Below are 16,016 nucleotides of genomic sequence, written 5' to 3' on the forward strand. Positions count from 1 at the left end.
CGGTGCTAAAAATATGCACTATCACTGTACTAATGACACTGGCAGGGAAGGGGTTAACCTAGGGGGGGGATCAAAGGGTTAATTGTGAGCCTAGGGGGTGTTTTCTGATTGTGGGGGATGGGCATACTGGATCAACACAGAGACCTGTGTTTCAAAATAGGAGGAACACAGGAGCCCTGTGATGATAACTGACAGAACAGCTGTCTGCTGTGTTTACAATGGCAGACCGCTGTTCTGTCTTCCCGGGGAGTGATCACGGGTGCCTGGCAGCAATCGTGGCCACCGGCCCCCCGAAGATCGGCTTCCTCTCTCGCGAATCACCGTGGGCGCGCGCCCCCCATGCTCGCTCCCGAGGAGCGACTTATGGGTAGGGAGATTTGCGCAGCCGAGCCAGCCTGCCGCAGTATATAAAGTGGTTAAAAATGATTTGTCCCACGTTTTCTATTTCTCCCAACAAGTCCATTATAATAAACCTGAAGAAAAATAGATAAAAAGAGCAAAGAGACAACACAGAAAAAATAAGAATAAAGAAACTTTATTGGCTCAGGTAAGCTCACATCATTTTTAGGTAAAATGAAAAGGAAATCCTGACAGATATTTATTAATTATTTCTCCAGTCACAAATAGAAGGTGTAGAACAGAAGAGGAACTCCTCCAGCTATATAGGGAAACATAGAAGTGTCCATTATTCTGGGCCTTCAGGATGGACATGAAATTTGATGATGGACTTTACTATTCCCTCTGTCGGGTTTACTTGCAGACATCCGGCTCCGGAGTCACCGGGTCACCATAGATCTCCACCTCGCACAGGGTCAGACATTCCTCGCGCCCCGGGATCACCACGCTGACATATTGACCCTCCATCCCTTTGCAGCAGAAAGTTGTTGTAGGATTAGTAACACTGCAGATCTTCCCACACCTGTGGAGGACAAATGAGGACCAACACAATGATACAGAACCTGCCAAACTGCAATGCGCGGAAATGTAAGGAGCTATAAACAAAAAAAGAGCAACAATTCTGGAAAAAAAAACAATATTTTTTACTTTCTGCTATATAACATTCCCAGTAAAAAAAAAATTTTAAATCAAACTTTTTTCATAATTTTAGGCCAATTTGTATTCTGTTACATATTTTTGGTAAAAAAAATCCCAATAGGTGCAATTCGCCACTGCGTTATTTTAACTGACAAATGCTCGGTCGTGCGACGCTGTACCCAAATAAAATGGATGTCCTTTTTTTCCCACAAATAGAGCTTTTTTTTGGTGGCATTTGATCACCTCCTGTACAGCACCCTCCTAGGTAGGTGCTGGTGAGTGAGTATAGTTTTTGGCTCTGTCTACCTATCATAGGAGCAGCAGAGAAATTTATATTGCTTTCTGCCTACCAGAGAGCAGGATCTGTGAGTTAGTTCTGCTCATGGTGCTTAGTGTGCGATTCATCTGGTTTAGGGAGTGTTTCACTCTGTCCAAAAGGGAAGCATATTGGACAGTGGAGGAAATCTGACCAATGGGTATACAGGCTTTGATATGGCCCCAGTGATTGGCACAGACTGGTTGTCTCAGAGCATTGTGGGGTGTGGTATAAAAGCTAGGAGCACATATGCTGCAGGGTCTTTGGCTGGTGAGCAGAGCCCCAGAGGGAGCGTGGTGACTGCCTCCTCCTCTGTAGCAGTGGCACGCGGTCACAAGCAGTCGGCCTGAGGACCAGAGGAAAGGAACTGAACCTACAGGTCCAGAAGAACTGACTGGAGGGGGTAGAGACACTGGAGACCCTCGAAAAACAGTATCGTGAGTACAGGGGATCGCGTCTAGGGGCCTGACCTAAGGGGGCCACCCCGGTGTAGGATAGTCAGAGGACGGGTATCAGTCTGTGAAATGAAAGGGGATAGTAGGCAGGTATCCTGAAGATAATCTATCCAACTACTGTAAGTCGTCTGAACAGAGACTTAACCACTTAAGCCCTGGAAGATTTTACCCCCTTCCTGACCAGGGGGTTTTTTGCGATTTTTTACTGCGTGAATTTGACGGACAATTGCGCGGTCGTGCGACGCTGTACCTAAACGAATTTCACGTCCTTTTTTTCCCACAAACAGAGCTTTCTTTTGGTGGTATTTGATCACCTGTGCGATTTTTGATCATGCGCTATAAACAAAAAAAGAGCGTAATTTTTGCAAAAATAACAATATTTTTCACTTTTTTTTTATATGAAATTCCCCCCCAAAAAAATGTAAAAATCAAAATTTTTTAACATTTTCGGCCAAATTGTTTTACGCTACATATGTTTGGTAAAAAAAAAATCGCAAAAAGCGCATTTTGATTGGTTTGCGCAAAAGTTATCGCGTTTACTAACAAAGGGAAAGATTTTTGTCATTTTTGGTGTTTTTTTTTTTAACGAGTAATGGCGGCAATCTGCGATTTTTTTTGCGGTACTGCGACATTGCGGCAGACAGATCGGACCCTTGACTGACATTTTTGACACTTTTGGGGGTACCAGTGACATTACTGCAGTAATCAGTGCTATATATATGCACTGTTACTGCAAAAATGACACTGGCAGGGAAGAGGTTAACTGTATTGGACAGGGAGGGGTTAAGTGTGTCCTAGGGGCGTGATTCTAACTGTAGGGGGACAGGTCTCCTAGTGTAAAAACAAAGATCAACGGTTCTACATAGTAGAACCGTCTGATCTTCATTTTTACACAGGGGAGAATGACAGGCGGCTTGTTTACATAAGCCGCTCTGTCTTTCTCCCACTGTACCGGCGATCGTAGTGTGACCGGCGGACATCGGGTCCGCCGGTCACACGCCCGCGATCCTCTGTGAACGAGCCGAGGCGGGCGCGCGCCTCGGCGGGCGTGCGCTCGCCCGCTATTGGCTCTAAAAGGAGTGACAGGCGAGCGACGTAGACCTACGTCACTCTGCCTGGCCGGGGCCGACTGCTGCAGTAAATATACTGTGAGCAGTCGGCAACCGGTTAACCTAAATTCATCTAGTGGCAAGGTGAATCTGCAGCCGGGCTGCATCTTCAGACAGACGTCCTCATCTATTGTGAATATTTCAATTTGGAGGATCCCACTCTTCCCTTCTCCCATCCCTATTTAAAATAAAAAATTTTAACAAAAATAATTACATACCCCTGGACTGATCATTGACTGAGCACTAAGAGTAAAGAGTTAAAATGTGCATGCTGCAGTTGCTATCGGTAACCCAGGGGGATCCCAATCTTAACAATCCAGCAGTCCTCAAGGGGCAGTGGTACATGTGTGTGTGTATACACTGATCAAAATTATAAACGCAACACTTTTGTTTTTGCCCCCATTTTTCATGAGCTGAACTCAGAGATCTAAGACTTTTTCTAAGTACATAAAAAGGCCGATTTCTCTCAAATATTGTTCACAAATCTGTCTAAATCTGTGTTAGTGAGCACTTCTCCTTTGCCGAGATATTCCATCCACCTCACAGGGGTGGCATATCAAGATGCTGAATAGACAGGATGATAATTGCACAGGTGTGCCTTAGGCTGGCCACAATAAAAGGCCACTCTAAAATATGCAGTTTTATCACACAGCACAATGCCACAGATGTCCCAAGTTTTGAGGGAGCGTGCAATAGGCATGCTGACTGCAGGAATGTCCACCAGAGATGTTGCTCGTGAATTGAATGTTCATTTCTCTACCTTATGCCGTCTCCAAAGGTGTTTCAGAGAAATTGGCGGTACATCCAACCAGCCTCACAACTGCAGACCACGTGTAACCACACCAGCCCAGGACCTCCACATCCAGCATCTTCACCTCCAAGATAACCAAAGAATTTCTGCACAAACTGTCAGAAACCGTCTCAGGGAAGCTCATCTGCATGCTCGTCGTCCTCATCGGGGTCTCAACCTGACTGCAGTTTGTCGTCGTAACTGACTTGAGTGGGCAAATGCTCACATTGGATGGCGTCTGGCACTTTGGAGAGATGTTCTCTTCACAGACGAATCCCGGTTTTCACTGTACAGGGCAGATGGCAAAAAGCGTGCGGGTCAGCGGTTTCCTAATGTCATCGTTGTGGATGGAGTGGCCCATGGTGGCGGTGGGGTTATGGTATGGGCAGGCGTATGTTATGGACAACGAACACAGGTGCATTTTATTGATGTCATTTTCAATGCACAGAGATAACATGATGAGATCTTGAGGCCCATTGTCGTGCCATTCATCCATGACCATCACCTCATGTTGCAGCATGATAATGTACGGCCACATGTTGCAAGGATCTGTACACAATTCCTGGAAGCTGAAAACATCCCAGTTCTTGCATGGCCAGCATACTCACCGGACATGTCAACCACTGAGCATGTTTGGGATGCTCTGGATCGGCGTATACGACAGCGTGTTCCAGGTCCTGCCAATATCCAGCAACTTTGCACAGCCATTGAAGAGGAGTGGACCAACATTCCACAGACCACAATTACCAACCTGATCAACTCTATGCCAAGGAGATGTGTTGCACTGCGTAAGGCAAATGGTGGTCACACCAGATACTTACCGGTTTTCGGACCCCCCAAATCCCCCCAATACAGTAAAACTGCACATTTTAGAGTGATCTTTATTGTGGCCAGCTTAAGGCACACCTGTGCAATAATCACGCCGTCTAATCAGCATCTTGATGGATTATCTCGGCAAAGGAGAAGAGCTCACTAACACAGATTTAGACAGATTTGTGGACAATATTGGAGAGAAATAGGCCTTTTGTGTACAAATCTTAGATCTTTGAGTTCAGCTCATGAAAAATGGGGGCAAAAACAAAAGTGTTACATTTATCATTTTGCTCAGTGTGTGTATACACACACACACTGTATATATATATATATATATATATATATATATATATATATATATATATATATATATATACACACAGTTGTATTCAAAATTGTTCAACCCCCAATGCTGTAAAGGGTTTTAGGGAATTTAGTGTACATTTGTAATTGTATTCAGAATGAAATCCTACAAGGACTTCTTAAAGAACCATATGCAACTAAAATGACATCAATTGGTTTTGTAATACAGTAGTAAATGTTTCTTTTGTGAATTCTTCATTGACACAATTATTCAACCCCTTAAAGACTACCACTCTGAAGAACAGAGGTTCATTGAAGTGTTTTCAATCAGGTATTGAAAACACCTGTGGATGTCAGGGAGCAGCAATAAAGCCTAATAAGCACCAATTAGGCAGCTTTAAAATGACTGTGATACTCGGCTCCTTCTAGACATTTACTGGTGTGGTTACAAATATGGTGAAGTCAAGAGAATGGTCCAGGAAGACAAGAGAAGAGGTGATTACTCTTCACAGGAAGGGCAATGGCTATAAGAAGATTGCAAAGATGTTAAACATACCAAGAGACACCATAGGAAGCATCATTCGCAAATTCAAGGCAAAGGGCACTGTTGAAACGCTACCTGGTCGTGGCAGAAAGAAGATGCTGACTTTGACTGCTGTGCGCTACCTGAAGCGTAGAGTGGAGAAAAGTCCCAGTGTGACTGCTGAGGAACTGAGAAAAGATTTGTCAGATGTGGGTACTGAAGTTTCTGCTCAGACAATACGGCGCACACTGCGTAATGAAGGCCACCATGCCAGAACTCCCAGGCGCACCCCCTTGCTGTCTCCAAAGAATAAGAAGAGTCGACTGCAGTATGCCAAAAGTCATGTGGACAAACCACAGATGTTTTGGGATAGTGTTCTGTGGACTGATGAAACAAAATTAGAACTGTTTGGGCCCATGGATCAACGCTATGTTTGGAGGAGGAAGAACAAGGCCTATGAAGAAAAGAACACCTTGCCTACTGTGAAGCATGGCGGGGGGGTCAATCATGCTTTGGGGCTGTTTTGCTTCTGCAGGTATAGGGAAGCTTCAGCGTGTGCAAGGTACCATGAATTCTCTTCAGTACCAGGAGATATTGGATGACAATGTGATGCAGTCCGTCAAAAACCTGAGGCTTGGGAGACGTTGGACCTTTCAACAGGACAATGATCCCAAGCATACCTCCAAGTCCACTAGAGCATGGTTGCAGATTAAAGGCTGGAACATTTTGGAGTGGCCATCACAGTCACCAGACTTAAATCCGATTGAGAACCTCTGGTGGGACTTAAAGAAAGCAGTTGCAGTGCACAAGCCTAAGAATGTGACTGAACTGGAGGCTTTTGCCCATGACGAATGGGCGAAGATACCCGTAGATCGCTGCAAGACACTTGTGTCAAGCTATGCTTCACGTTTAAAAGCTGTTATAACTGTAAAAGGATGTTGTACTAAGTACTAAGATTGAATGTCACTTGGGGGTTGAATAAAACTGATAATGATGTGTGCACAGAAAAGACATTTGTGGTTATTTCATTATAAATGTTATGTTATATTTGTCTGACCTACACGTGCCTCTTTGATTTAATTGTAAGCAGGATGACTGAATGATCAAAATCAATGTCAAACTGGCCAAAACAATCAATTTCAGTGGGGGTTGAATAATTTTGAATACAACTATATAGCTATATATATACACACACACACTGTATATATATATATATATATATATATATATATATATATATATATATATATATATATATATATATATATATATATATAGATATACACACACACTGTATATATACACACACACTGTATATACAAACACACTGTATATATAGATATACACACACACACTGTATATACACACACACTGTATATATATATATATATATATACACATACACACACTCACTATATATGCACACACACTTTTTATTTAGGATTTTCTTGCAGATTTTAAACAAGCCCAGGACTCGTGTATTTAACCATGCTACTTACAGTAAGCCAAATTCACCACAATGCATGCAACCTGAAGTAGGGACCACCACTCTCAGTTCCTCTAGTGGGACCCATGTCTAACACCATATTTAACCACTTCCTTCCCAGCCTTTGGCAACATAATTCCAGCAGGAACCTCTGGTGGATGCCATATGACGTCCTCCCAGATTGCGCCCCTGAGCACAGCTGCAGGTCCGCACGATCTGTCTCTGGCTGAGTCCACTGGACATAGCCAAAGACTGATCACTGTACCAGCCCGCTGCTGGTACCAGGTGACCACTGTAACCAATCACAGCAGGTCACATGATAGTTGTAAACAATGGATAGCTTTCTTTCAAGCCATCTATTGTGTTCAATTGTGTTGCTAGCTGTGATTGATCAATGTAACCTCATTGTACAGACTGGGCCAATCACAGCCCATCTGTACCATGTGATTGGCTGTGGCCAATCACAGCTAATCACAACAAAAACAAACTGAATTAATCGATTTTGTGCAGGAAAACGCTTGCATATAGCAACTAAATTCATTGAAATATGTAAAAATAATTTGTAAAAAAAAAAAAATAAACAAATACTGATCACTTTTCCAGAGTAGTACAGTGTTACTAACATTATATTGCTCTGGTCAAAGTGTGTTAAAAAAAAAAAAATCATAAAAAATAAAGAACTATAAAATATATATTCAATTAAAAAAAAAGAAAACAAAATGATTAATTTTTAGTACTGTCATTAATCAGTGTCCCTGATCACCGCCACACCTGTTATATGAGGACACTGTACTGCACTGGTGACAGTATGTAATAGATAAATGCATTTGAATCTGAAATCTCAAACTGATGCGACTGACACAAGCCCAAAGCCCGCTGACATAGGATCTCAGTGTCCTGGCCCTATGGTACTCACACTGGGTTTTTATTATCTGGAGAATTTCCAATTCGGATCTCAGCATTCTTTAATCGTTTCATACAGCAGTCTGACCGTCCAGAGACCACAACGATATTCACTTTTTATTTCTGTTTCAAGTCTACCTTCCACCAGGGTGACATTTCATTCTTGGTGTGTGTACAGGAGCCATGATTAAAGTATTTATCATTCACACCATCAATGGCCTTGTCAGCTAAACCCGCTGGAACTGTAGGATCCTTATTATTGGAACTCTGTGAGGCTTCCCCATATCTGGCGATATTGGTGGCTGAAGAAAGAAAAACAAAAACACACTCCATAATTATTCATATTTTATAATGTTCTTCCATTGTTCTAAAGGGACTTTTCCAAGATAATAACTGTAAATTGCCGTGTCATCAGTAATTGAAGTAAGAAATTCTGTACTGTAACTCATTAATTGCCTATGTCATCATGCAATGTTGTTACCCTGGTCATGCCCCACATACTGTATGTGCCTATGGGCAGCAGAGGTCACTGCGCGCTCCCAGCACAAAGCTTACAAAAGCAGCTCTCGGTCTCTACTAATGATCGGGAACCAGCGGGACCAGCTATCAATTATGTGACCCCTGTGACAGCCAATCACATAGTAGGAAGAAAGATTCCCCACACATGGGATGAATCACTGGTATCCAGATATCTCTAAGACTAAAGCCCCGTACACACATACTGATTGTCGGCCGAACGATCGGCCGTCTTTTGTCCAGTGCTGTCGTGTTGGCTGTTTGTCGGTTGAAATGTACACTAGACTGCACTGGACTTTTGTTGGCCGACAACAACCATCTTCAGAAGTGATGTCATGTGATGGTTAACTTTCCGTGTGTTTTTTCTCCTCTGAGCATGCCCAGTCTTGCTCATCTGGTTTTTGTCGGCCGAAATCTGTACTGACTGACGAACAATCGGCCGTTCTGTTGTCGGCCTACAAAAATTTTATTGCATGCACACCAGATTTTGTTCGGCCGAAAAGTCGAAGTCGGTTGTCGGAAGCATCATACTAACAAGCCTACAATCGGCCGATCGGACGTTGGCCGAACATTTACGGCCGACAATCGGTACGTGTGTACGGGCCTTAAGCCCCTAAAGATGCAACGAAATTTCGGCGGCCGAAACATGTTGGCCGAAAATGGTGTTATCAGCACTTTGCTGAAAGGTGAAAAAGGTGCCGATAAGGCGCGGATAATGGCCGTGGGTCACACTGGGGTTGGAGGCGCAGCTGTGCAGTGAGGATGACTGGGTTGCTCATGCCCAGTGTTAGTGCAGTGCCGCCGGATGACGTCACTCACTGTGCGGCAACTGTGCACATTCCCCCACTGTTAGGACTCAGGAATCGGGAGCATACAGAGCTTTATGGGAGAGCAGGCTCCGTCCCTCCTGAATGGATACTGTGGCTACTACTGGATGGATACTGTGGCTACTACTGGATGGATACTGTGGCTTCCATATTCATTCTAAAGGTTAGCATTGCCGCTGAAGATCTTTCCAACTGCTCTCTTTGGGAAGTTGCAGGATTGACATCCAAACTACTAAACTATAAAAAAAAATACAGCATTGATTGATTGATATTTAGAAAGAGATAGCATTCAGTAATATGTGATTACTATACTGACAACAGGGTAGTGCATGTTTAAAATGTTGTCAGTATAGTAATCACATACTACTGAATGCTATCTCTTTCTAAATAGCAATCAATCAATGTTGTATTTTTTTTAATTATTATTATGTAGCATATGTAAAGGGCCCTTTCACACGGGCGCTCCATATGTCCGCAAATCATCCTATTTTTTTTGCGGATGATTTACGGACATAATGTAAGTCTATGGCATTGCGGATGTCAATGGAATACCATCCGCTGACATCCGATTTTCTTCCTTTCAGTTCTGTTCCTTTTTTTGGAATGGAACAGAACCCTATTTTTGTTCCGTTGAAAAAACGGAAAGGAAGCAAAATCGGATGTCAACGGTGTCATCCGCTGACATCCGCAATGCCCATAGACTTACATTATGTCCGTATATCATCTGCAAACGGATGGGATGATATGCGGACATACGGAGCGGATGAAACAAGTGTCATCCGCTCAGTGTAAAAAAAAAAAGCACCGGAGCGGATCGCAATGCGGTCCGCTCCGTGTGAAAGAGCCCTACGTTTTTTTATTTTCGTTTTGCATTTATTTTAATTGCTGTCAAATTTTTGTGTGTTACTTTATTAAAGCACTTATTTTACGTTACTGGGTTGTATTTTTTAAATTCATATTCATTTAAATTGATGATATTATTTTAAAAAGTCAAATATAATACAATTATATATATATTTTTTAAAAACTGTCATTTCTAGTTTCACTTTCGGCCAGGTGTGTCCTGAATTTTCAGCTTCGGCACCAAAATTTTCAGGAGAAAGAATTTGCCCAAAATAGTGTTATTCCGTACAAATTCTTTATAAAAAAAAAAAAAAAAAAGGGTTTACACTCACATGTAATAGTGTCTGCCCGACACAAGGAATCTCTGTATTTTTTATAAAAAGACAAATACCGAGATTCCTAGTGTCAGGCAGACATTATTACATGTGAGTGTAAACCCATTTTTTTTTTTTTTAAATAAAGTATTTGTACGGAATTACGCTATTTTGGACAATTTCTTTCTCCTCACATATCCCATCCCATCCATTTGCAGTGTAAGAGATTGGAGGATTTTGACCAACATGCTGGGCTGTGTTTATAGAGCATGTCTGCTGGTCTATAATTTGACCAGCTCTGCATCTGGTGAGTAAAGCCCCGTACACACGTACCGATCGTCGGCCGAACGATCGGCCGTCTTTTGTCCAGGGCTGTCTTGTCTGTTGAAAACTGCAAAAGACTGCACACGAATTTTGTCGGCCAACAACAGCCGACTGCAGAAGTGATGTCATGTGATGGTTAACTTTCCTTGTCTTTTTTCTTTTCTGAGCATGCCTAGTCTTGCAAATCTGCTGTCTGTCGGCCGAATTCTGTACTGACTGGCGAACAATCGGCCGTTCTGGTGTTGGCCAACAAAAATTTTAATGCCTGCACGACAGATTCTGTTCGGCCGAAAATGCGCTGTCGGCTGTCGGAAGCATCATACTAACAAGCCTACAATCGGGCCGATCGGTCGTCGGCCGAATCTTTACGGCCGACAATCGGTACGTGTGTACGGGCCTTTAGATCTAGAGGAAACGGTGTAGCACAGTTGGTGGGATTCCTCCCGTGTGGACACTAACGAACACATATTGATCATTGGACTCAAGCACTATTTGCACTTTTATTTATCACTTTGGGACTTTTTCACATGGACTATTTATTGATCAATTTTTTAATATTTATTTATTTATTTACTTTTATGGCATATGTCCATCCATTTTCTAGGACATTGATTGTCTTTAAATTTTACCAATGAGCTTATTTGCACTAGCACTTTTTGGATTTAGCAGCATTTTACAAAATTACCTTTATCGGAATACTGATTCTTTGTTGATATTTAGGTGTTTTGTACATTGCACTTGCAATTTTGGTATTGATTGCACTTTGTTAAGTATTTATTTTTATTTGGATATTGACTGTTTTTTTTAGATTATAGCAAGGAGCTCATTGCATTAGCACGTTGTGGATCAGATGTAATCATATTGAGCTCATTGCACTAGCATTTTTTGGAGTCAAACTGCAATTCCACAAAATTACCTTTGTCAGAATACTGAGTGTTTTATTCTGACATTCAGGTGTTTTGTACTTGCACTTTTTGTATTGATTGCACTTTGTGATTATTTATTTGCATTTTCAATACACACATTTATTTGTTTACAATTAACCAATTAGCACACCACACACAGTTTTAGTATCACCGACTGTACCACAGCAGTTTTTCTTGGATTGTGGAATTATAATAAAATTATAAAAAGAAAGGCAAGTGGAAAAGGGACCTTCACCCTAAGGCTCCATGCACACAGGGCGTCATAAAAACGAGCTCCAAAGCTGTTTCTTGACGCCAGGAAAAAGCAGCTGTAAAAACGTGCTTTTAGTAGCTTTTTCCATTTGCGTAATTGCACGTTTGACCATGTCGTTTTTAGCAGCGTTTTCTACTGTCTCCATTCAAAATCAATGGTTCCCTATGGCAGCCTATTGATTTGAATGGAAGGCGCATCGCAAGTCGGATCAGGATGATCCGACTTGCGGTGCGACTTGCGCTGTGAGAATCTTGAGGGGAAACTCCATGCCAAAATGGGGAAAAAAACAGCGTGGGGTTTCACCCCAGGTTCCAAACCAGGCCCTTCCGGTCTGGAAAAAAATGGTGTGGGGTCCCCCCCAAGATCCATACCAAACCCTTATCGAACATGCTTCCTACCCGGCAGCCCAGGAAAGGGGAGGGGACGAGCGAGCGGCCCCACCCCCCTGGACTATACCAGGCCACATGCCCTCAACATGGGGGGTGTGGGTGCTTTGGGGCAGGGGGGGCTCTGCCCCCCCACCCCAAAGCACCTTGCCCCCATGTTGATGAGGACAAGGGCCTCATCCCCACAACCCTGGCCGGTTGTGGGGGTCTGTGGGCAGGGGGCTCATCGGAATCTGGAAGCCCCCTTTAACAAGGGGGCCCCCCCAGATCCTGGACCCCCTCCCTATGTGAATGGGTATGGGGTACATTGTACCCCTACCCATTCACCCCATAAAAGTCAGTGTATGTAAATAATGACAGGAGACGTTTTAAAAAAGTTTAACGGGAACCATTAATTTTGAATGGAAGAAAAAAAACGTATAACGTGGCTTAACGCACGTTAAGCAACGTTATTCAGCCTTTAGCAGCTTCAGACTCTTTTACAGCTTGACACTGCAGCTCCAGAACGCACTGGTCCTGGGTTTTTTTTTGCAGCTATTAAACGCCTATGCCACTTGGAGCTCCTAAAAGCTCTATGTGTGCATGAGGCCATATAACATGGATTGGCGTTCTGCAGCTGCAAAACAAAACGTCTGACGCTGCTAACAGCAGCTCCAAAAACTTCCAGTGTGCATGGGGGCTAAATGTCACGTTTTATTGCTCTGCCTCCTCCTCTCTCCTTCACTTAAAACCATCTTTATTTTTGCTGCAAAGCAGCATTTCCATGTTTCTCGCTTAGGTGAGACTTTCTCCCTGCCCCCTGCGTGTATATAGATGTGCTTGGATCTTGAGAGAGCCCTAAGGCACATCTGCGCATGCGCCAGATTCCCCAGCCATCTGCGCACACGTTCTACCAAGGCACCTTTGCTGCCATTGTGCTATATGCTGGATGTCCAGTGTGTCCCTGTGCCTTTAAGTTTGGGTGGGCTCCTTCCAGGATCACCTGCCCTCTACCCACCCATGATAATGCATGTGCTTCCACTGTGGAGGCTCTCGGTTAGAGTTAGGACCGGGGTGCCTTGGAGCGGCTCTGCAGCTTACGCATGAATTTACAAATGTGTGCAAACGAAACCCCTGTTTTAACACATACTGTTAGACAGGATAATTTGGTTGGTTTGCAGGCTGGTCTGTAAGTTGATACGGGAATTTCTTTGGTTTTGTTTTGTATGCATTCCCTTTCCATGTGCTCCTTGCTGTAAAGGCCAGTTATAGGTGAAGAAACCTTTCTTGTCTTTGCACATGCATGGAAAATCCCCTGTGTGTACTCAGATGTTCTGACAGGCTCTACAAGCAGGACCTTAAGGACGGACATCTGCAACATAATGGTGGCACCCGAATGGGGGGGTTGAGCCACCTGGGAGAGGGACTGAAGTTCTGCTATAATAACTAATAGTAGCAAAAATGATAAGCTAAAGTGTTATTATACCTCCATTTAAAATGATGTAGAGCAGCATAGATCTTCACTTGCCTGCTGGTTTCCTCCTGTCATCTCACTTTGTCCATATTAAATTTTCCCTAGATTCTGCTGCCACTTTTAGGTTGGCTCCATTCCCTTGCATGGTCCCCTGGAGCCACCCTTACCAGCACACTCCCATCCAACATTGCACCAGGACGTTCCACCACCTCACACAGGGAGCTCAGAGCCCCATAAATGGGTTATTTCCCTGCTTTTCTTCCAGGGATTGGTTGGTAGCTATTGGTGGAGAGAAAAATTGATTGTTGGTCACACATGTACTTGTGTAAATGGCCCCTAAGGGTGATGAGATATCACATAGGTGATCCATATGATAAACTTGCTGCAGAGTTTTTCCCTTTTACAGAAAGCAATGGGGGCACTCTTTACAACTGGAGGAAAAGAGGTTTAACCTCCACAAATGGAAAGGCTTGGAGTGGAGGAACTTGACTGGCCTGCTCAGAGTCCTGACCTCAATCTGATAGAACACCTTTGGGATGAATTAGAGAAGTGTTTCTCAACTCCGGTCCTCAGGGCACACTAACAGGCCAGGTTTTAAATATTACCTTGGAGAGATGCAGACTAGAATACTGCAATCACTAAGCAGCAAATGCTATCACCTGTGATGTATTTCAGTTTTCCTGCAAACCTGGCCTGTTAGTGTGCCCTGAGGACCGGAGTTGAGAAACACTGAATTAGAGTGGAAACTGCGAGCCAGGCTTCTCGTCCAACATCAGTGCCTGACCTCACAAATGTGCTTCTGGAAGAATACACAAATATTCCCATAGACACACTCCTAAACCTTGTGGAGAGCCTTCCCAGAAGAGTTGAAGCTGTTATAGCTGCAAAGGGTGGGCCAACTCAATATTCAACCCTACGGACTAAGACTGGGATGCCAATGAAGTTCATGTGCGTGTAAAGGCAGGCGTCCCAATACTTTTGACAATATAGTATGTATATATATATATATATATATATATATATATATATATATATATATATATATATATATATATATATATATGTATACACACACACACCTAATGTGTGTTTGAACTTTCCTATACATATACTGTAACTATATTATATGACTTTTTGATGATGTGTACAGTGCACTAGCACCTGACCAGAAGTTCAGGGAAGCAGCAGTAAGGAGGAAGAAACCTTTCAGATGTAAAAAGTAAGTGTTTGGGGACAAAATAATAAAAAATCTGATATAAGTTTGTAGGATGAACCTGAATACTTTAAAGTGGAATTCAAGTCTAGAACTAACTAATCCTGAAATGGCTCCCATTCCTCATTTAGTACCCACACTAACTACTCTGTAGAACAGAGATCCTCAAACTACGGCCCTTCAGCTGTTGCCGGAACTACACATCCCATGAGGCATTATAAAACTCTGACATTCACAGACATGACTAGGCATGATGGGAATTGTAGTTCCTGAACAACTGGAGGGTCATAGTTTGAAGAACCCTGCTGTAGAAGAAAGATACATATACCTACCTATTTTTAGGGTGCTCCAGTCTGGTCACATGATTGGCTCCCAGCAGTCGGCTTCAGGGGAGAGGAGAGACAGTCCACAATGGATGCCCCTTAGTTAGCCAATGGGTAACTTCACTGCTCAGCCATCTCATCCATTGGGGGCGCTCTCTTCTCCCCGGAAGCTGACCGCTGAGAAGATCATGTGACTGGACCAGAACGAGAATAGGTAAAAATATCCATAATCCTTCTAACAAGTAGGTAGAATAGGAGTTAGAAGGGGTGGGAGCAGTTTTAAGCTTAGTTCTAGACTTGAATTCTGCTTTGATTTCTACAAAAACTAAGAAAAGGGACACCATTACTAGATTTCTACAGATGGTTTCCATATAATGCTATACCATTATTGTTGATATCAAATACCTAACCAACAGCACATGTCCCTAGCTTAAGACCATGTATTATATACAAGCATAAAGCACCAAGGTATAACAACTCCCAATAAGATTCCACTCACTGTATCTCCCAATATTAGGAGACCTCTCCTGCAAAATGTAAGTTTGACGGTACTTTCATTACATCCTCCCCGGACAGTCAATCTACCAGATGAAGGATTTTTTTTTCCTTTATATTTTTCTTACCTCCAGGTGGGGGGCTGCAGCACCAAGCCAGACCCAACGACACCAAAAGCAAAGCCACCAGAGTCTTCATTCTGGAGGAGACATCAGAACACAGAGAGTCAGTTACCATAATATGTTACAAAGGTGATTCTGCATCTCAGTTCCATCGTTGGTCCTTGAAAAATACCTTGTACCAGTATTAAAATAAGTCCTGTTTTGATCAGATCTGTAATTTTATATACACTATTTTGTCAAAAGTATTAGGATGCCTGCCTTTACACGCACATGAACTTTAATGGCATC

At 43.0% G+C, this 16,016-nt stretch overlaps 1 pseudogene across 1 annotated transcript; it reads right to left on the reverse strand.

Annotated features, from left to right (window-relative positions):
• Positions 1 to 750: 750 nt before the first annotated feature.
• Positions 751 to 15,804, reverse strand: LOC309555560 (fucolectin-like; annotated as a pseudogene). The gene is made up of 3 exons (XR_014226185.1): positions 15,735 to 15,804; positions 7,747 to 8,035; positions 751 to 919 (listed from the first exon to the last, which is right to left on the reverse strand). The product of XR_014226185.1 is annotated as a fucolectin-like (transcript).
• Between the last annotated feature and the right edge of the window lie 212 nt (positions 15,805 to 16,016).

This window comes from Pelophylax lessonae (genome assembly GCF_965119305.1).
Source record: "Pelophylax lessonae genome assembly, chromosome: 5".
Classification (NCBI taxonomy): Eukaryota; Metazoa; Chordata; class Amphibia; order Anura; family Ranidae; genus Pelophylax; species Pelophylax lessonae.